We start from the raw sequence: 25250 nt of genomic DNA on the forward strand, positions 1-25250 counted from the left end.
ATGCTTGGTAATTCACTTAGTAGGCGAATGTTCCCAAGTTATAAGTCGCGAAGTTGCGACTTCTTTTTTAAAGATCACGATGCGTTTTGACACTTATCGCGTATAAACACAACTGGGGCATACCAGGCGACATGCTTTTGCTTGATGCTTTACCTCTTTTAGCTCTGGAGCACCCGCCGTGGTGGCTCAGTGGCTATGGTGTTGGGCTGCTGAGCACGAAGTCGCGGGATCGAGTCCTGACCACGGCGGCCGCATTTCGATGGGGGCGAAATGTCAAAACACCCATGTACTTAGATTTAGGTGCACGTTAACCAACCCCAGGGGTCGAAATTTCTGGAGTCGTCCACTACGGCGTGCCTCATAATCAGAAAGTGGTTTTGGCACGTAAAACCCCTTAATTTAACTTTTGAGAGCTCTAGGATGGCCGCAATATTTTTTTACAACACACACAAACCGCCAGAACCTATCGCATAGCAGCTCCACTGTAAGATATTAGACAGTTTTAGTTTACCATTTACGACCGAGCGTAAAAACATTAGGTATGCAAAGAAATAGCGTCGTCCACACTACGCATGCTCGGAACGTTATTGGATTTCTGCGGTTAACGTGCGCTGTGATAACGTACGCTATTTGACGAGATTAACGTTCGTAGTATTTACGGACGCTAATGAATAGCGTTGTCGAACATGGTGGCACCCTTGCTCCCGGTTCAGCGTGAATTATGGTGATGGCTACGCTCTCACTCGCGTTGATCACCAGCAACTATTGAAATGAGTTTTCACTCTCTCTAGACTCACCTGAACCGTTAATTATTAGTGCGTATTGCGTCCAATTTCTGAGATCATTCGGCGATTCCGGCGCCCTTAGGCCCAACTAGATGCGTCCACATAGCAACAACACGATGGGTGCTAATGCATTGTCTTGGCTTGGATACTTTTGGCAGGAGGCACCAGACGGCGCCCTGTTTTGTAACGTCTTCCTTACCTGTGCGTTCCCGTACGGTAAACTATAGGCCTTGAAAAGACGTGCACCATATCGTCCAGCTAAGGTGTTTACGTTTAACGTACGTGAGGCGACGAACGCTATTCTAAACCTGTCTATTGAGATCAAGATAGTGCCTTATCTACTGCGCCTCGGCCGAAAGTTGGAAAGAAGCTGTGATATATGTTCTCTTAGCGTAGATAAAGTGGACGAATAGTTCTTTTTTCTTCGCCACAAAAGCTATCACCACAAAGAAGAATTGACAACGTCAGTGCAAAGGTATAAATGTGTGTTTCTTTTCGTTACAGTCGCAATGTCCTTCTCTAATTAGCAGAAGGCAAACATGATCCTTGCCTTGTGAGCTGCAAATGTCAAGAAGAGCAAGGCCGCAAAGATATATCAATCATGGAAGTGTGGCGGTAGACCAAATGCGTCGGTGGTCATAAGAAATTATGAAGACCTAAGACGAACCGGCCGCTTTAAGAACAATGACAGAGGACGCCATTTTTAAGTCCTAGCTGCGCACGGATGTTCTAGTATTTATGGCCCAAAACCCTCATGCCAGCGTGCAGGACGTGGCCGCCCAGGTACAAATTTCCAAGTAATCAATTCGGAGGATTTTAAATAACTCGGCCTTTCAACCGTATACCACCTTAACCTGCACCAATACTTGAAAAAAAAAAGACCTGCAGAATCGTCTAGGTTTTTCGGATAGGGTCCTCACAAAAGTCGACCTTTTGAGCAACATCATGTGGACAGGTGAAGCCAATTTTCACAGAAACGCCCAGCTAAATTTGCATAATGCGCACTATTGAAGTGACTCTAATACGCACTGGTTAAAGCGCACTCGGCCCCAGTAATACTGGTTGTGCAATGTGCAGCGCGGTATTTACGCCGGTGCTATAATCGATACTATGTTATTCGATGACACACTGGCTGGACAGCGTTACGTGGACGAAGCCCTTGAAGGAGAGGTGGATTAGTTTCTCAGCGAAGTCCCGCTTTCACGTCATCCACTTGAATGGTATCAGCAAGATTGGGCGCCGGCACACAGCACCATCAGAGCAGGAAACTGGCTGGATGTGACTTTTGATGCGCAATAGACTGAAAGGCACAGGCCTGTAAATTATCCGGCTAGGTCACCCAACCTCTCTCCACTTCATTTCTTCCCTTGGGGTTATGTGAACGATAGTGCTTACATGATGGATACCACGCCGTCAGATGAGCTCAAGGCAAGGATAACGGATTTGTGCCGTTGAATCCCAGCGCTGATGATCAAAAAAGCCACTCACGATGCAATAAAGCGGACTCAGTACTGCGTAGCTGCAAAAGGAGATCTATTCGGACACTTCCTCTAGGCCGCAGCTCGTGTTCAACGACAATTACGAAAGCACTGATAACAAGCACACACTGAAATCTGATTATTTCTTTTTTTGTGCAGATGCCGCGATTGCCAATTCGGCACAATCGGAAGTGTTACGTTTACTTTCTTGAACGCATTGGTTTTGCCTTTTCTCTACATGTTGGTCGCTTCTCGGTCTGTTTATATTGCTTTTATTTTTTGCCTCGAACCTGTTTTTTGCAGCACGTACGCACACTGATGAGAAATAAAACCATCACTTAATTTTGGCATTGGTCCGAAGCAAGTTTCTGGTGCGAAATATAGCTGCGTGCGCACTCTTTCGATGCGGTCTGAGTAGAGCCAGGATTTAATAACATTCCTGCCCATTTCATTGCTTTCGCGATTCGTGCGTGGTCAGATCGGCGCTTTGGACTCGTTATCAAGGGGCTTTTGTTATCAATTTGATCAGTCGGCCTTGAATGACAGATAATTGTGACGCAGAAATGAGACGAATGAATAGCCGCGAAGTGCAGAAACCTGCTGTTTGTGCTCCCTGCGTACCATTATCAAGGTGATGCGCTGTCTCTTCAGGTTTGCGACAGGCAAAGCGGTTGCTTTCAATCAGTTTATTTGAGGGCGCTGCTTGATGATGCGCGTGAGAACGCAGTAACCTAGTATTTTTCATTTTTCGCGAGATTTCTTTACGACCAGAAAAAATTCTACGCACGTCGTACGTCACAGATAACACCGCAGTTAGATATCATTTGAGGGTGACTACAAATGCCTCATTGACACTTCGATAATTGGGACAGTGCTTCTTGAGTAAGATAATTAATTACAATTACGTTATTAAATTTTAGTAACGAAAAAGGTTGCTAGTGGCTACTCCACTGTGCTAGAAACAATGTGCATTAGGTTTTCTTTGAGTAAGTCAATTACGCTGCCTTTTAATCTTGGTGCACGATTGCTGGGACGCCCTGTATACTAGAGGCTATCGGGTGACTAAACCGAGCCGGCTTCCATTGTTCTGGCGTCCGCAGGAAGATATACCTGCCTGATCTGATTGTGGCCGTGTCGCACTTCTCGTACCGCGACGCCGACCGCCCGGACTGCCAGACAATGCCGCCCAGCGTGTTGCACCACCATAACACCGTCCACTTACTCTACGGACACACGATGGTGAGTTGCGTCATTGTTGTCGTGGCTATGGCTGGTTCATCTTCAAACAGTAAGCTGAAACAGCACAGTTAGTGAAACGCAAACGTTTGCCTCAAGACATATGCTGAACGGCAACTAAATTTCGTGCAAGCAGTCAATGGGCCTCTTGTAGTGTGTGTCGAGCTCAAGTGTGCGTATATGAGTAGAATAGAGTATCAGTAACACACTTCTCGAAGCGATTTTTATCTGAAACGGCGAGAGATGGCGTACTGAAACAGTTATCGCGCTGGTATCTATCTATCTATCTATCTATCTATCTATCTATCTATCTATCTATCTATCTATCTATCTATCTATCTATCTATCTATCTATCTATCTATCTATCTATCTATCTATCTATCTATCTATCTATCTATCTATCTGGCTGGCTGGCTGGCTGGCTGGCTGGCTGGCTGGCTGGCTGTCTGTCTGTCTGTCTGTCTGTCTGTCTCTTAAGGGTTCTGACGATCCCATATATGAATATAGACACAGGGCGCATGAGGCGAACGGATCTTTTCATTAACGTATCCGTCTGTCTGGCTGATGTTTTCCATGTCGCATGCTGTCGGCTATGCCAGCGCCAGTCCGTGACGCAGCTCGCGCAGCTAGTCCGCAACCAGCTCCACACGGCCAGGACCGCTTCCGTGACAATGAAAGGCCGCTGGTACCGGCCAAAGTATCCCGACGTGTTTACCGATGACATTGGAAACTTTACGTTCTTCGATAAGTGCACAAATTTCACAGGCGATCAGGACGTCCCGCCCGCCTTGGTAAGTGTCGGCTCTCGGGTGCAAATACACTTTTGAGTACTGTCTTAACAATTGTAGCACGATGCAGACCCAGCCAACCATTTATGGTCTGATTTTTTCTTCAAGTACGAAATTTACATTGTGGGCAACGGAATCAGAAAATAAATAAGAAAGATGGAATGAGTGAGTGATTAAAATTCCGTAATCAGTTTTCCTCGATATGAAGGAGCCGTGTGGGTCAAATTAAATACCTTGCAGGGAAGCTTTTGGTGCTTCAAACTTGTAAATTTCAACCACGATTACGCGAAGAATGGGCATGGATTAGGTATTGAGATAATGTTTTCCTCATGCGCCTAAGTCATTTTACACACCTTACGTGGCACGCTCCATTGTTGCAGCTCGGATGCACAATTTCCGCTTGCGGCAACGTCTGTACTTTTCCTAAACTTCAGAAAGAGCCGATGACGTGCATTCCAAACTATACATGAGTGATGTAACTGAGTTGCGGGCACTTTGACTTTTAAAGTTAGACTTTTCTAGCATTAGGTTTAAGAGTGTCAAAAGGGAAAAAGGTGTATGTGCGGGAAAGTGGTGCATGTATATATATATATATATATATATATATATATATATATATATATATATATATATATATAAGGAAACATTCTGCAAGTCCAGTGCATAGATAATTGATGAAATGAAGGCGCACCTTTACGAAAATTTCATTTTCAATTTTTTAAGGTTTCGGCCGGGCCTTGGCTTAAACGTTGCCACATTAAAAAGACTATTTTCATAAGGGTGCGCGTTCGTTTTTTCACCTACACACACACACACACATATCTATATATATATATATATGGCGTTATTGAAGGATGAACGAAGAGAGGAAGAAGAATATCGCGAGTCGATGGCTGCTGCGCGTTGTTGGTGGCCAGCCATCTTAACTTCTCAGACTCATTTTGTGTGTATATTGTAAATATAATCGTCGATACTCGCAACATCCCCGTGACATATAGGTGCGAGGTGCGGGGTACCCCGGCTGGAAACGGAGCTCCGCAGTGGACGTCACATCACCATCTGCACCATGAATGACGGTGAGCGCTCGGGATCAATGTCCTTGCCGCGTCATACGTCACCGTCGCATGCTACATCGCTGTCAGCTTTGGTTGTCGTTGTGCAACCCAAGGATCCTGGAACTTTCTGAGGGACCGATGGCGCCGACGTTGAAGAGTGGGCGGCCATGTACGAACACGTGAGTGGAATCAACAGATGAAACCCTACGCTCATGCTAGCTAACCTGTTGTTCTTCCTTAGAGGCACGGCAAAGGTGTGGTACGAAAACCACAAAGAGGAACTACCCAGCTCGGACCAATGCAAAGAGAAGTTGACAGTGTTGTTTGGCAAGCCAGCCGGCCATGAAATTGGCGCAAAGTAAGAACTGGCATCCCGTGCCCAATCCCCCACGGCATCCTATGTCTCTTAAATCCAGGACGTGTTGGCATTTTGTGGTAAGGCCGACCACGACAAGACAGACGCTGAGAAGGTCGCGCACGTGCTTAAGGGCATTGCTGACGACGCGTTTAATCTGCTCATGTGAAAAAGCTGCTCTACAGTTGGTGAAATCATTAAAGAGTGCCGAAAAATCGAGCAGGCCGAAAGCCGACGCGACTTGCAACCATTCGCCAGACTTCCCAATCCTGCCGCCACGTGGACGTGTAAAGATCGAGCCGCACAACAGCATGAGTCGCCATCAGAGGATGTGGTGCGAATCGTTAGACGTGAAATGGATGCGATGGCGCCCGTAGCTTTCTGTTTGCGCAGCCCTGATGCTACCACATTTTCAGTTCCGCTGGTACCAGCCATCCTTTGCCAGGAACTTGAAAACATTGGTGTATATTCTGTGTGCGCAGTTGTCCATCCCAGAGCAAACGAACGCCCTTCTATTACTTTCGCTCCACTCCGTCGCTTCTCTCCGCGTTATCGCGGCCCGACTGAGTGGAGAGCTGAGGACGACCAGCCGATATGTTTTAACTGTCGCCGCATTAGTAATGTCGCCCGATACTGTCGCAACTCGTGGCCCCCAACACATCACACGCCGACCAACCTGAGCCTTTTTGATGGAAATATCCGAAATGTTTCGCCCACGGCTGAGTCTAACAGCGCCGACAACTCTACTAGGAACACGTGGTACAGCCGCTCACCATCGCCGCGCAGACACCAGTCGCGTTCACCGCAAACACGTCGCCCATCTTCCCGCTCGCCGCAGCCACGTCGCCTATCGACCCCTGTGGCTTTTGGCCACACCCTTTAGGAAAACTAAGAAATGCAGCCATCGGCGTTGGTGCTGCTTTGCCTACTACTGCAGCAAACCTCTGTATGTTCCCACGAAGAGAAGTGTAATTGACGTTAAAATAGGCGGTGTACCTGTCCGAGCTCTTGTCGATACTGGAGGTTCTGTGTCTGTGATGAGGGCTAGCCTACGTAGACGTTTAAAGAAGGTCGTCACCAAGCAGCTGCCGTAGTCCTTCGTGTGGCCGACGGGAACGTGCTGCATCTTTTTGGAATGTGTACGGCGCATTTAAATAAAGCCGGCCGCCCTACTTCTGTTCCCTTTGCTGTGATCGACAAGTGCCCTGCCGAAATTATTTTGGATTGGACTTTTTATTCACTCATTCTGCTCCCATCGAATGCGCGAGCGGCGTTCTTCAGTTGGATCTGCCTCAACTTGCCGATGCTCCGAACACCGCCCCTCCGCGCTTGTGCTCGCTTCACGATGTGCGCCTGTCACCTGAGGCAGTCACTTACGTCACTTTGACCGCCCAACGACACGTTCCTGACGGTGAATATGTGCTTCGCCCTATCATTGACGTGCTTTTGAACCGGAACGTTGCTGTTCCGCATACGATTGTCACGGTGAATAACAACGACATTGTTCTACCGCTTCTGAATTTCAGCCTGTGCCCTCAAGTGATTCCGGCCGGCATGTTCTCGGCCAGCGTTTCTAGTGGTTCCGAATGTGATATTGAGAATCTGAATGCCGAAAGTGGCTTATTAGCGCCAATTTCAGCTCACAGCTCTGGTTCCTTAACGGATAACTTCGGGAAAATGATTGCACCTGACCACACCTCTGCACAGTCCACGGACATACGCCTCCTGCTTGAATCGTACAGCGACATATTTGATTTAGGCGGCTGGCCTTTAGGCCAAACATCTGTCGCTCACCACCGTATAAACACTGGGGACACGAATCCTATTCATCGGCGTCCATATCGGGTATCGCATGCTGAACGTCGAGTCATCCAATCTTCCCTCCGGGACCCCAGAGGACGGCTTGGTCACTGGGCTTTCCGGCTTCAGGAAATTTCATTTGTTGTCAACTGTAAGTCTGTACGTCTGCACAAGGACACCGACTGCCTCTCCCGTCACCCCGTGGATCCCCCTGATCCTATTGCACATGATCCTGTGACCTGCGTGATGGCTTTGACTGATATGACCGACATACGCACTGAACAATAACGCGACGCATCCTTACAGTCCATCATCGCTAGAGTGCAATCTGGTAGCACCAATGGCACGTGCCACATGTTCCCGCTACACTACGGCATCCTTTACCACCGCAATAGCAACCCTGATGGCCCTGAGTGGCTGCTTGTCCTTCCTCGTCATCTGCGATCAGTCGTTCTCTAAGAACTTCACGATGCACCGACGGCGGGTCACCTTGGAGTTTTTTGTACATAAGACCGCGTACGACGTCGGTTCTTCTGGCCGGGTCTCTAACGCTCTGTGCGTCGTTATGTGGCAACTTGCGAATTGTGTCAAAGCCGGAAGGCACCTCCCCTGCCATCTGGCGGACGATTCTATCCAATTGAAGTTCCCTCTGAACCATTCTTTTGTATAGGCCTTGACCTGCTTGGCACTTTTCCGACGACGACTTGAAGGAACAAGTGGATCGCCGTCGATACTGACCACGCGACACGCTACGTGATAACAAAGGCGTTGCCGACTAGTTGCGCAACAGACGTCGCCAATTTTCTCCTTCACGACGTCATTCACCAGCATGCTGCACCTCGACAGTTACTTACGGACCACCGCCGCTCGTTCTTTTCTCGAGTAGTGGACGACCTCCTGCGCTCTTCTTCCACTGAGCACAAGCTATGCACCGTCTGCCACCCACAAACGAACGGTCTTACGGAACGTCTCAACCGCACACTCAGCGATGCTGTCGATGTACGTCTCCAACAATCTCCGCGGCTGGGACGCCGCGCTGGCCTACGTGACATTCGCGCATAAACCGTCCCGACATGACACCGCACGATATACGCCCTTTCATCTTTTGTATGGTCGCGGCCCCACATTGCCCTTCAACACCATCCTACCTTCTGTGCTCCGTCTTGCCACTGAGTACGCTCGCGAAGTCGTCGATCGCGTTCACATGGCGCGTCAAATCGACCGATCTCGCTCCTTAGCCTCGCAGCATCTGCAGAAAGAGCGTTACGACCAGTGCCATCGCGATGTTCAGTTCGACCCAGGTGCTTGGGTGCTCCTTTGGTCACCATGTAATCGGGTTGGCCTCTCCCAGAAGCTTTTCTCTCGCTACTCAGGGCCTTAGCAAGTCCTGCGTCAAGCTAACGACGTCAATTACGAGATTACGCAGTTAGTTTCATCCATCCTCAAGTCTGGTGCCTGTTTACAAAGTGCACGTTTCGTGGCTGAAGCCATACCGCGCTCGCAATTCTTCGCCTAACATGTGCGGAGACGGCGCTTCAGCACTAGGGGGACCTGTTACGGAAGCATGAACGAAGAAAGGAAGAAGTTCGCCCGACGCCGGCTGCTGCGGGTTGCTGGTGGTCAGCCATCTTAACTATTCAGACTGATTTTCTGTATGTATTGTAAATATAACATGCTATACTCCCAACATTCCTGTAATATATATATATATATATATATATATATATATATATATATATATATATATATATATATATATATAATATGGATAGCATTGAACATGCTCTCAGGAATGGAGGACGCCTAACAGCAGCGAACAAGAACCTAGGCTTTGGCACAAATCAGATGTACCTGTTAAGAGACATAGCCGGCATTATCATAACCAATATGGATGAGCTAGTTCAAGTGGCAGAGGAGTTGTATAGAGATTTATACAGTACCAGTGGCACCCACGATGATAATAGAAGATAAAATAGTCTAGAGAAATTTCAAATCCCACAAATAACGCCGGAAGAAGTAAAGAAAGTCTTGGGAGCTGTGCAAAGGGCGAAGGCAGCTGGGGAGGATCACGTAACAGCCGATTTGTTGAAGGATGGTGGGCAGATTGTTCTACAAAAAACTGGCCACCCTGTATACGCAATACCTCATGACCTCGAGCGTACCGGAATCTTGGAAGAACGCTAACATAATCCTAATCCATAAGAAAGGGGACGCCAAACACTTGAAAAATTAAAGACCGATCAGCTTACTGTCCGTTGCCTACAAAGCATTTACCAAGGTAATCGCAAATAGAATCAGGAACACCTTAAATTGCCCTCAACGAAAGGACTAGGCAGGATTCCGTAAAAGCTTCTCAACAATAGACTATATTCCCGCTATCAATCAGGTGATAGAGAACTGTGCGGAATATAACCAACCGTTATATATAGCTTTAATTGTCTACAAGAAAGCGTTTGATTCAGTCGAAACCTGATCAGTCATGGAGGCATTACAGAATCAGTGTGTAGACGAGCCGTATGTAAAAATATTGAAAGATATCTATAACGGCTCCACAGCCACCGTAGTCCACCATAAAAAAAGCAACAAAATCACAACAAAGAAATGAGTCAGGCACGGAGATACGATCTCTCCAATGCTATTCACAGCACGTTTACAGGAGGTATTCAGAGACCTGGATTTGGAAGAATTGGGGATAGGAGTTAATGAAGAATACCTCAGTAACTTGCGATTCGCTGACGACATTTCCGTGCTTAGTAACTCAGGGGACCGATTACAATGCATGATCGGTGATCTGGAGAGGTAAAGCAGAAGGGTGGGCCTAAACACTAATCTGCAGAAAACTAAATGTTATAGGAGTATTGCTCAAGTTCGCGCGTGCGCACCTGACCCTTCTCTGGATCGCACTGCGCCGGCGGAGCGGCAGTCCCTCGCTAGCACTTTCGCAGCAGCCCTAACAGTGAGAGTTGTGACCTCTAACCCGCGGTTCGCAGTGAGTTGCGACCACGGCGGGTTCAGGCCAGGGGGGGCAGGGTGAGTCTCCACCTAAGGTGTTTATTCACCTTAGAGAACAAGTATACCAACTGACAACAACAGCAACCACACATACAAATACAACACAAAACAAAACCACAGCGGCGGAGCGTTCCGCACGTCTGGGGCGAAATAAACCGCACAAGGTGGGAGCCACAGAAGAGGCTGATAAGAGTGCAGCTCACCCAAAGTGGATCCGCGCTCGGGCCCTGGGGCGGTCAGTCGCTCACAAAGGCCGAGCACAGCAGGGGGACGGCGTGCGGCGGTCTCAGCGGCTGAATTGAGATGCGGCCTGTCGCAAGCTCCTCAGCCGGAAGACAACGGTGCATCGGGAGAATAGCGCTTCTTCCCGAGCGGCGGAGATGGAGTCTCCCCGGTTCCGAGAAAGGGAAAGGAGGGAACGGGGTACTTTGGCTGCCGCGTCGCGGCCAGGCGCGAAGAGCAGCGGGAGCGGCGAAGGTGTCCTCTCCCAGCTACCCTCCGCGAGCGAGCACGTGATTATCGCCTGATAACCGCGTGACCGCACCGGAGATATCGGGATGCGCGTGCGATCCCCACAATGTTTAACAGTCTCGGTAGAGAACAGCAGTTTACGATAGGTACCGAGGCACTGGAAGTGGTAAGGGAATACTTCTACTTAGGGCAGGTAGTGACCACGGATCCGTATCATGAGACTCAAATAATCAGAAGAATAAGAATGGGCTGGGATGCGTTTGGCAGGCATTCTCAGATCATGAACAGCAGGTTGCCATTATCCCTCAAAAGAAAAGTGTATAACAGCTGTGTCTTACCAGTACTCACCTACGGGGCAGAAACCAGGAGGCTTACGAAAAGGGTTCTACTGAAATTGAGGACGACGCAACGAGCTATGGAAAGAAGAATGATGGGCGTAACGTTAAGGGATAAGAAAAGAGCAGATTGGGTGAGGGAAAAAACGCGAGTTAAAGACATCTTAGTTGAAATCAAGAAGAAGAAATGGGCATGGGCAGGACATGTAATGAGGAGGGAAGATAACCGATGGTCATTAAGGGTTAAATTGGATTCCAAGGGAAGGGAAGCGTAGCAGGGGGCGGCAGAAACTTAGGTGCGCGGATGAGATTAAGAAGTTTGCAGGGACGACATGGCCACAATTAGTCCATGACTGGCGTAGTTGGAGAAGTATGGGAGAGGCCTTTGCCCTAGAGTGGGCGTAACCAGGCTGCTGCTCCTGATGTTTATATATATATATATATATATATATATATCCTGAGGCCCCGCTACGGGGATTTGTCCAATATATTGGACATTCCGAAATGAGACATGAGACAGTACTCCTGTGAAACATTTTCATCGTCATAAAACCGCGCTGTCCAACTTATTGTACACCAATGATGCCATCTTCTATGCAGCATTGATGAAAATACATTGTTCTATTTCCCGCCGAAACAGTTCCACAATGGCAGCACTCAGCGGCGCGGCGTTTTACGGCAGCTGCCGGAGAAGTAAGCAATGTTTCTGGTATTTCTACCTGCTTTCAGGGCATATCTTTGATTTTATACTGAAGTTAATACAACAGCGTACGCGCATAATACGAAATTTAAACTGTTCGCGTGCTTAATTCTTTTTACGCTTCCTTTGATTTAGCTTGCCCATTACGTTGGACGCTAGGACTCAACCCGGTTATTTTGACCGCACTTTTGTGATGGCCTTGTCATGAATAGCAGAGAAGTACGGTTGGCATTAACGGCTTGTGGAGGAAATCGCCTCTCTTTTTTTCATTAGGGGACCGGCCTCGAGTGTTTGATGAATTAAGCCGATAAGATTTCTTTTTTCAAGCCTTGGCTTGCACCCGCAAGACACCTTCGCAGGTGATCTCGTAAGGGGAAAAAAACGTATCAATATTCCTCTACCAGTTATTGTGCGCATGTACAACGTCAACATGGGCGGTGTTGACAAGGCAGACCGAATAATAAGTTACTACAAGATAAAAGCACGTGTCAACAAGTGGACAATCAGAGCCATCTTTCATCTCTTCGACATTGCCCTCATCAACTCCTGGGTGCAGTACACGCGGGACATACGCTCCCCGAAGAAGCAGCGGAAAGAAATACTCAAATATATGTAGTTCCGCCAATCTATTGCTGAGATTCTCGTGGCTCAAGGGAAGAAGCAGGATGAAATAGAGAGTGAGAACGCAGCCGAGTGTCATCCGCCATCAAAGCAGGCTCGACTGTCTCCTCGAGAACCCCAAGACCCACTAATCAATGCTGGCAGGCACTGCAAACGCTGCTAGTTGCAGACTACAGGGCTGCGACATGAAAACAAAGTTCTTTTGCACCAAATGTCGGCTCTTCTTCTGCCTCACCCAGGACAGAAGGGGTTTTGAAACTGCCCACAGGAAGTGAACACAAGAGCAAAATTTTTGTTGAGCAGAGGAATGCTCTTTTTATGTACTTCGTTCACTACGTCGCGTTTCGAGTTATTAAAACATTTTTGCACACGAGTTTGAGCGCAATATCTGCGGTGCATCATTACGCCTACGCTGCGTGAAAAAAGACCGGGTAGCATCCCAGTGTCCAATATATTGGACATCGCGCTGAGCTGAAACTATCGGGGCTATTGCAAAAATATTTAATCACATTCATAACCCTACTGACTTATGCTGAACGCTTGGGAAAAATCTGTGCACCCAAATGCATCCCGGGTCTCAGGAGGACATATATATATATATATATATATATATATATATATATATATATATATATATATATATATATATATATATTGTGACAGCTTAGGTGCGTAGGCGGTTTACGCCTCAGCAGTATGGGGGCATCCAAGAGAGGTGAACAAGGAAGACGACCTGTGGCTTAGGGCTAGCTGAATCTCGACAGGCGCTCACCTGATCAAGGCCATCGCGTCTAACTCTAGTTGGAGGGACAATAAACGCCTTCCGTGGGCGTAACAGAGTGATGGAGGTTCTGGGTACGACACAATGGACCACGGAGTCACAGCACCTAGAACTTCGCCGGAGCCGTCGTCTTGCCGGTCTCTTGCCAACGACCTTTCCTATGGCTCAGGACGGAGGTGGACAGAGGCCAGCTCTAGTGTTACCAGCTCAAAGGGCAGCGTCAGTTGGATATATGCAGCACTACATGAACCACGCTCGTTCGCGGAAAAAGTGGGCGAGGACGTCGACAAATGGCTGACGCACTACGCAGGGGTGAGCCGCTACAACCGTTGGGATTCTCTCCCTCAGTTTAAATATGTCGTGCTGTTTCTGAGTGAGACAGCACTGACGTGTCGCGAAGGCCAAGAAGAGTCCTGAACAACTTGGGAGCACTTCGTTGAGGAAATTAAGAAATGTTTTGGCGACTCCTATGCCAAACAGAAATGCTCCGAGAGAACACTAGCTCAAGGAGCTCACACTACTGGAGAAACGTACACTCTATGCATAGAAGGAATCCTCAAGCTGTGCAAAATTATCAATTCGCAGATGTTTGAGGAAGACCGAGTCGGACATCTCCCCAAAGGAACTGCAGAAGATGTGTACCATTTCCTTATCAGCAGGGAACACGTTGATTCGCTCTCAGATGTCGCTGTCACTGAGTGTCACTGTAGACTGTAAAACGGGATAAATCAGTGTAGGTACGAGCTTTTGCGCTGGGCTTGTGGACGGCCCACCATATCATGAAAGCAGGCTTTGTGTATCCAGGGATACAGTTGCGTCTCCCTTATGCGCAACGTGTGTTTCATTCGCCGGTTTCTCTACCACCGACGGAACGTTTGACGCTACCGTTGAGCCCGTTCATATGAGCTTCATCAAGAGGAATGTACTGATACCGTATTCAACGCTATCAGTTTTTCAGGGACGCACTAACTTATGGGCCGTAAACTATTCAAGTGAACCTACAATACTACCACAGAGTCTAAAACTTGCCGCCTACCATGAAAATCAAGTGCTGTCGCTCACCTTTTTTACAGAGGCCCCTGATTCTGCGGATGAACGCCAGGTCGTTAATGCATGCCGTGCTGCGAACTCCTCGATTCTAAATATGGTGAACAAGTCACTCAGCAGTAAGCAGCGTCACGAAGTGGCAAATATTCTACTATAACATGCACGAATGTTTTACTTTTCGCAGCTAGAGGGGCACCATTGTTTCCTCCTTCTCGTATACACAATCGCATAGACATGGGACCTGCCCAACCTTTGCGACCAAAGCCATACGGAGTCTGACCATCGGAACGCAAGGCGATCAACGACCAAGTCCACTAAATGCTAAATAAGAATGTAATCCAAGAATCCTGGAGTCCATGGGCAGCGCCAGTGATTCTGGTTAAAAAGAAAGATGGTACATGGCGATTTTGTGTTGACTAACGCCGCCTCAACACTATCACTAAAAAGGACGTATCCCCTCTTCCACGTATTGATTATACTATCGACTGCCTTTCATCAGCGTCTTACATTTCGTCTGTTGACTTGAGATCAGGGTACTGGCAGATTCCTCTGCACAAGGCAGACACGGAGAAAACGGCATTTGTAACACCACATGGACTTTTTGAATTAAATGTGATGCCGTTCGGGCTCTGTGATGCGCCGGCAACTTTCGAGCGCTTTATTACAATAATCTTGCATGGTTGGAAGTGAGAAATATGCATGTGCTATCTAGACGATGTAGTGATTTTCGGACGCACGTTCAGTGAGCACAACGCACGTCTCGATCGTGTGCTGGACTTCTTGGGCAAAGCGGGTTTGGTGCTCAACTCGAAGTGTTAGTTTGGAGAGCGCCAAACGCTGGTTCTAGAACACCTAGTGAATAAGGACGGTATACGACCCGATCCAGTGAAGACTGCTACGGTGAAAGCCTTCAAGCAACCTTGCCATGTGAAAGAGCTACGCAGTTTCCTAGGGCTTTGCCCGTACTTCCGCCGGTTTATTGGTGGATTTGCCAATATCGCGTATCCGCTGACATTCCTCCTCCAGAAGGGCGTTCTCTTTTAATATATTCCTGGGTGTGAGGCTAGTTTTCGTGAGCTGAAGTCTCCTGACGTCTCATCCCATTCTCCGACACTTCAACCATGTGGCTCCCACAGAAGTTCATACGGATGCTAGCGGTATTGGAATCGGTGCTGTCCTTATTCAACACTTCCGACACCAAAGCACACGCCGTCGCCTATGCGAACCACTGTTTATGTAAATCCGAGCGCAACTACCCCGTCACAGAGAAAGAATGTCTTGCAGTGATTTTCGCAATACACCGCTTCCGGTCATACCTGTACGGGCGCCCCTACACTGTGGTGGCAGACCATCATTTTCTCTGCTGCCTGCTTAATTTCTGTGATCTGTCAGGGTGGCTTGCGCGTTGGACACTTCTTTACAGGAATATGACTTTACTGTTTCTTATAAAAGCGACCGCCGGCACACCGACGCCGACTGCCTCTCGCGCATGCCGCTTCCAACGACGGACTACGACGCTGACAACTTCGACCACTAAATTGCATCACTGGGGCCGGGATTTCCTGATATAGATACCTTCAAGGCCGCGCAACAATGACACAAAACTTTAGAACCACTCCTCATTACTGCAAGGCAGCCAGCACCATCTATTCGTTTCTCGTTCGTGATCGTGTTTTTTACAAAATGAACTATTCTGCTACCGGCTCACGATACTCCTTGTGGTCCCGGAGAGTCGCCGTGTCTCTATCTTTCGCACAATGCATGACGATCCAACATCTGGTCATTCGGGATCTGCGCGAGCACTCTACCACCTACAAGAAAGGCTCTACTGCCCTAAAATGCGCCAGACGACGCTCCAGTACGTGTCCAGCTGCAGCGAGTGTCAACGTCACAAGCGTCCGACGTGTAATGCGCCCGGTCGACTACATCCAGTGCCACCCCCCAGCACACCGTTTGAGCAAGTTGGCATCGACATTCTCGGTGCTTTCCCGCGGTCATCTGATGGGAATCGCAGGATTGTTTTGTGTGCCGATAACTTGACACGCTACTGTGAGACAGCTCCAATTGCATCGGCTACTGCAACTGAAGTGTGCATTTTTCTGCTGCGTTTCGTGATTCTTCGACACGGACCTCCCAGAGCCATCAACAGTGATCGTGGGCAGCAGTTCACTGCAGACGTTGTCGAAGAGATGGTTCGTCTAGTGCTTCAAGTCTTCAACACTCCACCCAGTATCATCCACAAACAAATGACCTTACGGAACGCACGAACATAACTCTTACTAACATGATGGCCATGTTCGTCGCAACAGATCATAAGAACCGGGACAACGTGCTACGTTTCATTGCGTACGCATTTAACACCTCACAGCCCGAAGTTACTAGTTACAGTTCTTTCTTTCTTCTTATGCTCATCCGCCTCGTTATACACTATACACTATCTTTCCGTTTTCAAGCCACGATCATCTTTGTATATCGGAGGCAGTCTGCCTTGCTGAAGAAGCCCAACGACTTGCTTCTTTGCGCACTCTTGTTTCACAAGACTGCTCGAAGGCACGGTACGACCGCCGACAGCGACACATGATATATGATCCCGGTGATTGAGTGTGGCTCTGGAAAGCAACCAGAACACGTGGATTATGTGCAAAACTACTGGCCGACTACGTTGGGCCCTACGTTATACTGATCGTATCAGAGAACCTACCGCATAGCACGCCTTACGTCATATGGCCGATGGTCAGCAAACACCGAACTTTCGGATATTGCTAGTTTAAAGCCTTTTATTTCTCGACACCCTGTTTGACTTGTCCGGCGGGCTTCGTCCGCACAGAGGGAAATGTGACACCCTTACGTGCGTAGTGGGCTTACGCCTCAACAAACAGTATGGGGGCATCCAAGATAGGTGAGCGAGGAAGACGACGTGCGGCTGGCTCACTGAATCTCGACAGGCGCTGGCGTGCCCACGACCAAGTGTGGGCTAGACCTGCTGGTCCCGAGACCTGCAATAGTTTCTTCGCTCACTCAGCTGGTCAAGGCCATCGCGTCTAACTCTACCGCGCTTGACAATAAACGCCTTTCGTGGTCGTAACAATATGTATATATATATATATATATATATATATATATATATATATATATATATATATATATATATATATATATATATGCATCCATGCTGCGTGTTGCTTGGGGACGATTCACGAGGGTGCCCCGACGAAGACGACGAATGCTATCTGGCTCTCGAGCAGTCGGGTGAACTGGCCAGCACAGCAGTGATCCTTTGTATTTGTACTCTGTAAATAGCCTCCAGTTCTTAATCCTTAGTTCGCATAACATTTCGGTGGAGGGTACTGTTCCCCGTCCTCGCCACGGAGCTCCACAGCGGCCGCGCCGTCCTGCTTTCCGCCATGACTACCGGTGACGACACCTCGTCTGCTTCTACTCCTGCGACCCCGACAACAACGTACATTACGGTTACCAATCCCCGCGATCCTGGCATATTCTCCGGCCAAGATAATGTCGACGTTGAAGACTGGCGCAGCCTGTATGAGTGTGAACCGAAACAACCGCTGGGGCCCTACCATTAGGCTAGAGAATGTACTTTTATGCTTGGGCGGAACTCCTCGTGTCTGCTTCCGGACGCACGAGGAGGGGATATCTAGCTGGGATGCTTTCAAGGAGAAGCTCAGCGACCTTTTTGGAAATCTCACCGGTCGGCAGCTGGCTTCTAGAAAAGAGCTTGCTACCCGAGTTCAGTCTTCTACTGAATCGCATGTCTCATACATAGACGACGTGCTCGCTGTTTGCCGGAAAGTCGGCGAGAAAATGGCCGAGGTTGACAAAGTCGGCTACGTATTCAAAGGGATCGCGGATGACGCGTTCTACTTGTTGGTCTTCAACAATGTGTCCGCCATCGACGTCATTTACAAGGAATGCCGCCGCTTTGATCTCGCCAAAAGCCGCCGCATTCTTCCACACTCCCGGCTCCCAAACAGGGCTGCTATGTATCTTGCGTCGGACTTACCGCTTCACCACCCTTAAATGAACATATCCCACGTATTCTTAGCCTAGAGCTCGAGGCTACAAGTCCTGCGCCGTTCCATCCACGCCTAATTGACCCCACTAATTACCAACCAACCCCAACGATCTCTCTCATTCAGGCAGTTGTATGGCAAGAAATTGAAAACCTAGGTTTTCCTGTTACTTCTGCGTCTCCCTACCTGACGCCCGACGAGTGGCGGCAGTTACGCCTCACAGCGATCTGCATTCCCCTCCCAGATACGGCAACCCTGCCGAGTGGAGAACTCCGGACGACAAGCCCATTTGTTTCCGCTGCCTCCGCATTGGCCACGCGTCGCTCGCCACTGCCGCACCTCCTGGACGTCGCCGTATTCGAGGTCCTTTTCCCCGTCTCCTCGCCCATATGCCGACCCGCGCCGTTACTCGCCTCGCCGTATTCCTCCTACCTCTGACGTATCGGTCGATACAGTCGTCCTGCTCGCTCCTCGTCTCCTGAGCGCCGTCGGTCCCCGTCGCCCCAACCACGCCGCTATTGGTCGTCGACCAATTATGGACCATCCCGGACCGAATACTAGTCCATGCACCACTAATGCGCCACTACCATGGGGGTAGTGGCGCATTATCTTCGCGGTGTCGAAAGATTCCATTGACGCCCCAACGAATCAGAACTTACTTGATGTTCACGTCGACGGTGTCCCTTTTACAGTATTATTATATACTGGAGCCCCGGTGCCCATAATGAGTTGTAACCTCGACGGTCCACTGAGGAACGTGTTCACGCCTGCTACTACACGAGCCGTACGCGTGGCCGATGGCAGCACTGTTGACGTCACTGGAATGTGTGCTTCCTATATAAGTGTTGCCGACCGCCACGTTCCTGTTCTTTTTACAGAGCTGACGAATTGTCCCGATGGCCTTATCCACGGACTCGACTTTCTTACGGCGCATTCAGCTTTGATCGACTGTTCTACCGATACCCTTTGCCCCGAACTTCCTCTACTTGCGCATATTTGTGCCGAACTGGCGAGCAACATTATTACGGCTGCCTTTGTCCACCTGCTACTCAAAGCCCCGACTTTCGTCGATTTGCTATCATCCTTTACTGTGCCCGATGGTGATTACGTCACCACACCTGCTCCTGATGTCCTTTTGATGCGCAATATTACTGTGCCCCACTCCGTTGCCACCGTCGCCGATTACCGGACATGCCTACGCGTTGTCAATTTTGGCCTTAAATAGAAAGTTCTACCACGAGGCATGTCGGTTGCAACGCTGCGTTCTATTGGAGATGGCTGCGTCAATATGTCAACGGGATGCTATATGCCCTGATGCAACATTTCATCCCATGATTGCTGTGGATCTATTGCCCGAACAAGCAGCACCTCTGTGTCGCCTTTGGTTTCCTACAAGACATCATCGACGTCAATAATCGCCAATTGAGTCAGACTTCAATAGTTATGCATCACATGAATACTGGTTATGTCAGTCCTATTCATCTCCGGCCATATCGATTTTCTGCTTCAGAGCGTAAGGTTATATTCAAGGTGAAGTGAACAAGATGCTTGGCAAAGGCATTGTTGAACCTTCCTCGAACTCATGGGTGTCGTGCTTGTTAAAAAGAAAGATCGCCCATGGTGTTTCCGCGTTGATTATCGTCACGTAAAACGCATTACCATAAAGACGCCTACTCCTTGCACCGCATTGAAGACGCCCTGGATTGTCTCCACGTTGCCAACTACTTTTCATCAATAGGCAGTCGGTCTGGTTATTGGCAATTTCCGAGGACGAAAAGAACCAAGAGAAGACCGCTTTCTTCACCCCTGATGGTGTATATCAATTCAAACTTATGCCGTTCTGTCTATGCAATGCCCCAGTAACGTTCGAACCTATGATGGACTCCTTGCTTCAAGGCTTCAAATGCTCAACATGCCTCTGCTACCTAGACGACGTTCTCGTATTTTAGCCTACATGTCAGACACACCTTGAGCGCTTATCAGGTGTTCTTCAAGTCTTCCGCGAGGCTGGGCTGCAACTAAATTCATCGAAGCGTCACTTAGGTCGTCCGCAGATTACTCTGCTGGGCCACCTCCTCAACGCTTCCGGTATTCTACCATAACCGGTGAAAATTCATGCTGTCTCGTCTTTTCCTGTACCTCAGTCTGTCAAAGACGCCCGCAGTTTTGTAGGACTCTGCTCCTACTTCCGACGCTTCGTTAAAGACTTCGCAGGGACTGTCCGGCCACTTACTCATCTACCGTTTACTCATCTACCATACCGTTTACGTGGGGCCCCGCTCAAACTGCCGCGTTTGCCCAGCTCACCAACATTCTCACCACGCCACCTATAGTGGCCCACTTTGACCTGTCCTCTCCTACAGAGGTGAGTACTGATGCCAGTGGTCACGGTATCGGAGCCGTCTAAGCCCAGCGCCAACAAGGTCAAGATAATGTTATCACCTACACTAGCAGCCACCTCACAGCAGCAGAGCGCAACTATTCGATAACAGATCGTGCATGTCTGGCTCTCGCCTGGGCGGTTTCCAAATTCCGCCCGTACTTGTATGGCACGCACTTCTCTGTAATCACGGACCACCATGCGCTCTGCTGGCTTTCCTCACTCAAGGATCCTACCGGCCAGCATGGTGGCTGGGCTCTGCGGCTGCAAGAATATTCCCATGCAGTAGTGTACTAGTCGGGCCGATTACATCAAGACACAGACTGTTTATCACGCTATCCAGTGGACGAACCATCCGCGTACCCTGACCCCGATGCCGACGCTTGCGTTTTCTCCGTCTCTCAGCTGCTACAAGTTGCCGACGAGCAAACGCCATGATGCCACCTTGCGCGCCATCATTCATGACTTGGAATCTTCATCTTCTCATTTGTTCCTTCACCTGTTTTTTTCTCCGGGATGGTGTATTATACCACCACAATGTATGTCCCGGCCGTCCTGCCCTACTGCTCGTCATTGCTGAGCACCTCCAGGCAACTGTTCTCCAAGAACTTCACGATTTACGTACGGCAAGTTACCTTGGCGTCTCCCGCACTTACGACCGGATTCGTCAACGCTTCGGAAATACGTGGCGACGTGTGGGAAATGTCAGCGCCGAAAAACACCATCGGCGCTCCCTGCCGGGTGCTTTCAACCGCTCGACATTCCTTCGGAGCCGTACTTTCGTGTTGGCTTGGACTTTTTGTTCCTTTCCCGCTATACACGTCTGGCAACAAGTCAGTTGTGGCGACAGATTACGCCACGCGCTACGCCATCACCAGATCGTTTCCAACGAGCTGCGACACAGATGTCGCCGTTTTACTTTTGCGAGTCGTGATTCTGCAGCATGGTGCTTCAGACCAACTGCTCACTGACCGTGGTCGGACATTTCTTTATAAAGTCACCGCCGACAACCTGCAGTGCTTCTCAACCAAGGACAAACTGACTACGTATTAGCATCTACAGACTAATGGTCTCACGGCAGGTCTAAATCGCACCCTAACAGACATGTTTGCAAAGTATGTCTCGTCCGACCATAATGATTGGGACCCTGCCCTACTCCATGTCACTTTTGCATATAATTATTCGCGTCACATATTACCCGTCAGGCAGCCTCCGGTGGAACAGGCTTCGCTAATCTGGACACCGGGTCATGGGTGTTTGCGAGGGAAAGAGAAGGCGCACGCGCTGGCCCGAGGTCTCACTTTCCGGGATCCCAGCGCTGTCTCAACAAAAAGCGAGGACCCCGTACATGCCGGTGGCGAACTGAACACTCTTCAGGAAATTCTCAACCATTATAAGCTGGGGCGTAAGACTTACCCGAGAGCGGATAAGAACCTTACTAAAAGGGAGGAAATTCTGTGAAGGAAGCTGCAAACGGGGGTATTTTCGCACCCACAACTGTTGAGGAAATGACATCCCTCGGTGTATAGCCCTCGGTGTAGGCATTGTGATGGCATAGCAGTCCACATGGTTTGGACCTTTCCTAGCTTTAATGAGCCAGATAGATGCAGAGAACCCTGAGACCCTGAGAGTCCTTGCTACTCAACGAAGAAGAAAATGCTCAACAAGTCATCGGTCGCGCCCTGACCGCCGCCGCGTCCCAAGGGTTCCCTGCCAATGGTTAGGGAGGATAAGTGTGGGTTTAGGCTGAAGCCCCTACCCCGTCATCTAGTGAACGGGTGCAAAAAAGGTACGTCTCTCTTTCTCTCTCTCTCTGTCTCTCTCTCTCGCTCTCGCGTCACCACACGGCCGGTTATTCCTCGTTTTTCTGTTGTTCGGCCGAGAACCCGCCCACTAGACACATTCCTTCCATCCGCCGCAGCAGATACCGGCGAGTATGCACTTGACACCATCACCACGGCAGCCCAAGCACGCGAAATTGCCCGCGCTCGCCTCCTGACCTCTAAAGAGAAGCAACGGTCTTTGTATGATCTCCAACACAGACACGTCCACTTTCCGCCTGCATCTCTGATACTCCTGCGGTCCCCCACTCGTCACATTGGCCTGTCAGAAAAACTCTTCTCTCCGTACACAGGCCCATATCGACTGCTGCTTGCCGTGACTCCAGTTACGTACGATATCGCCCCTGTCAGTACCAGTGCCGCATCTGCTCCGAATCCCACTGACGCTGTGCATGTCGCCCTCCTCAAACCATAGCATAATGCGGTTCTTGTGGACTATAAACGCGGGCGTCCCAGTGAAGACGACGAACGCTCTCTGGCTTTCGAACTTTCGGTTGAACTGGACAGCGCTGCAGACATTTTTGCTAAATATACATTGTAAATAGTCTCCATTTCTTAATTCTTCATACGCGTAGTAATATATATATATATATATCTATATATATATATATATATATATATATATATATGCTGTAACGTAAAGCCAGTTGAAGGTGCACCCGGCGTCGGCGAGAGAGTTGGACAAGATGGGGTACACAAAAGTCAAGCCGGCGTCCTCAGCCTCTACTACTACTTCTTCAGCGCCCACCTCTTGCCGAGCGCGTGTTCCAGTCACCTCTTTCTCAGCGCTGGCGCGTGACACGTAGCGGCATTATTCCCCCGCCAAAAGCAAAGTATCGACCTGGTCCTTACTAACCTACGATGCTTACTAAAAGAAAGTGGAAGTGTGGAAGTCGTATGACATCTGGTTGGCGCCGCCTTAACGCGCAAAATACGGTTTGAGGCGAATAACATGCACTATCTCTGAGTGGTGCTGTCGAGGCCGAGGCGACGCGGCACCGTCGGGAATTACCTCATAGTTCACTTCACTAACGCGGCGTATCGCTTTGTAGTTCCAAAGTATCTACTAAGCAGCTTCTCAGACAACCCGTGGCGACGGATTGGAGTCCACATCCAGACTTGGTCACCTGGCTGGTACTCGACTTGCCGATGTCGAATGTTTTAGCGTCGTGCATCTGTACTCTGCTGCTTCGTGATGCTTATGCGCGCGAGTTGACGCGCTTCCTCTGCGTGTTGAGCAAGTTGCCCGGCGTCGAAAGTAAGTGACGCGCCGCTGTTCTGCGGGAGCATAGCGTTTAGCGTGGTCTGGACCTCGCGCTCGTAGACAAGACGAAACGGTGTGAATGGTGTTGTTTCCTAAATAGCGGTGTTGTAAGCGAATGTAACACGGCAGGACATGATACCATGTCTTAAGCTGGACGTATACATACATAGACAGCATGTCCGCAATGGTTTTGTTTAGCTGTTAAGTCAGTGTGTTGGTATGCGGATGATAAGCAGTAGCCTTGCGATGCTGCGTGTAGCTCAGCTCGAATATGTCCTCCATCAGTTGGGCTGTAACGGCAGTTCCTCTGTCGGTGATGAAATGTGATGGGACACCATGTCTGAGGACAATATGATTGATAAAGAACTGGGCAACTTCGTAGGCCATGGCACGTTGTGCAGCTTTCGTCTCGGCGTAGTGTGTTAGATAGTCTGTAACACTATAATCCACTTGTTTCCACTGGCTGCCAAGGGTAAGGGTCCCAGAAGATCTATGCCGATTTTATCAAACGGCGCACTAGGTGGTGCGATGGGTTGGAGTCACCCCCGGGCTTCAATGACTGCGATTTTCTGCGTTGACACTCACGGCAGCTTTGCACGTAACGCTTCACCGTGGTAGAAAGTCTGGGCCAGTAGTACTATGGCGTACTCTTGAAAGAGTACGCGAAAATCCCAAGTGTCCAGACGTGGGCTCATCATGGCATGCTAGGAGAATGTCATCACGGAGGGCGGCAGGTACGACCAATAGATACTCTTTGTCGCTGGCACTCGAATTTCTCTTGTAGAGGACACCCTTTCGGAGGCCGAAGGTCGAAAGATGGCGAGAAATGTGTCGTGGGATTGTAACATTCTTGCCTTCTAGGTGATCGATGAGAAGGCGTATTTCGGCGTCCTCGCGCTGCCATATGATCAGGTCAGATGCGGTGAGGGCCCCAAGGAATGCGCTGTCTTTGTGCATGTCCTTATCGCAAGTTTTGACTGCAGCGCACGACAACGTGTGCGCATCTTCGTGTTTGCGACCCGATTTTTAAACGATGATAACATCGAACTCCTGCAAACGGAGACTCCATCGAGCAAGTCGCCCGGACGGATCGCGTAAGTTGGCTAACCAACACAAGGAATGGTGGTCAGTCACCACCTTGAAAGGGTGACCGTAGAGATAAGGTCGAAATTTCATGTTGGCACACACAACCGCTAGCCACTCTTTCTCGGAAGTGGAGTAGTTGCTTTCGGCGCGTGAAAGAATGCGACTGGCGTAAGCGATAACTCG

Source organism: Dermacentor andersoni, unplaced genomic scaffold, assembly GCF_023375885.2.
Source record: "Dermacentor andersoni unplaced genomic scaffold, qqDerAnde1_hic_scaffold ctg00000033.1, whole genome shotgun sequence".
NCBI classification, from domain to species: domain Eukaryota; kingdom Metazoa; phylum Arthropoda; class Arachnida; order Ixodida; family Ixodidae; genus Dermacentor; species Dermacentor andersoni.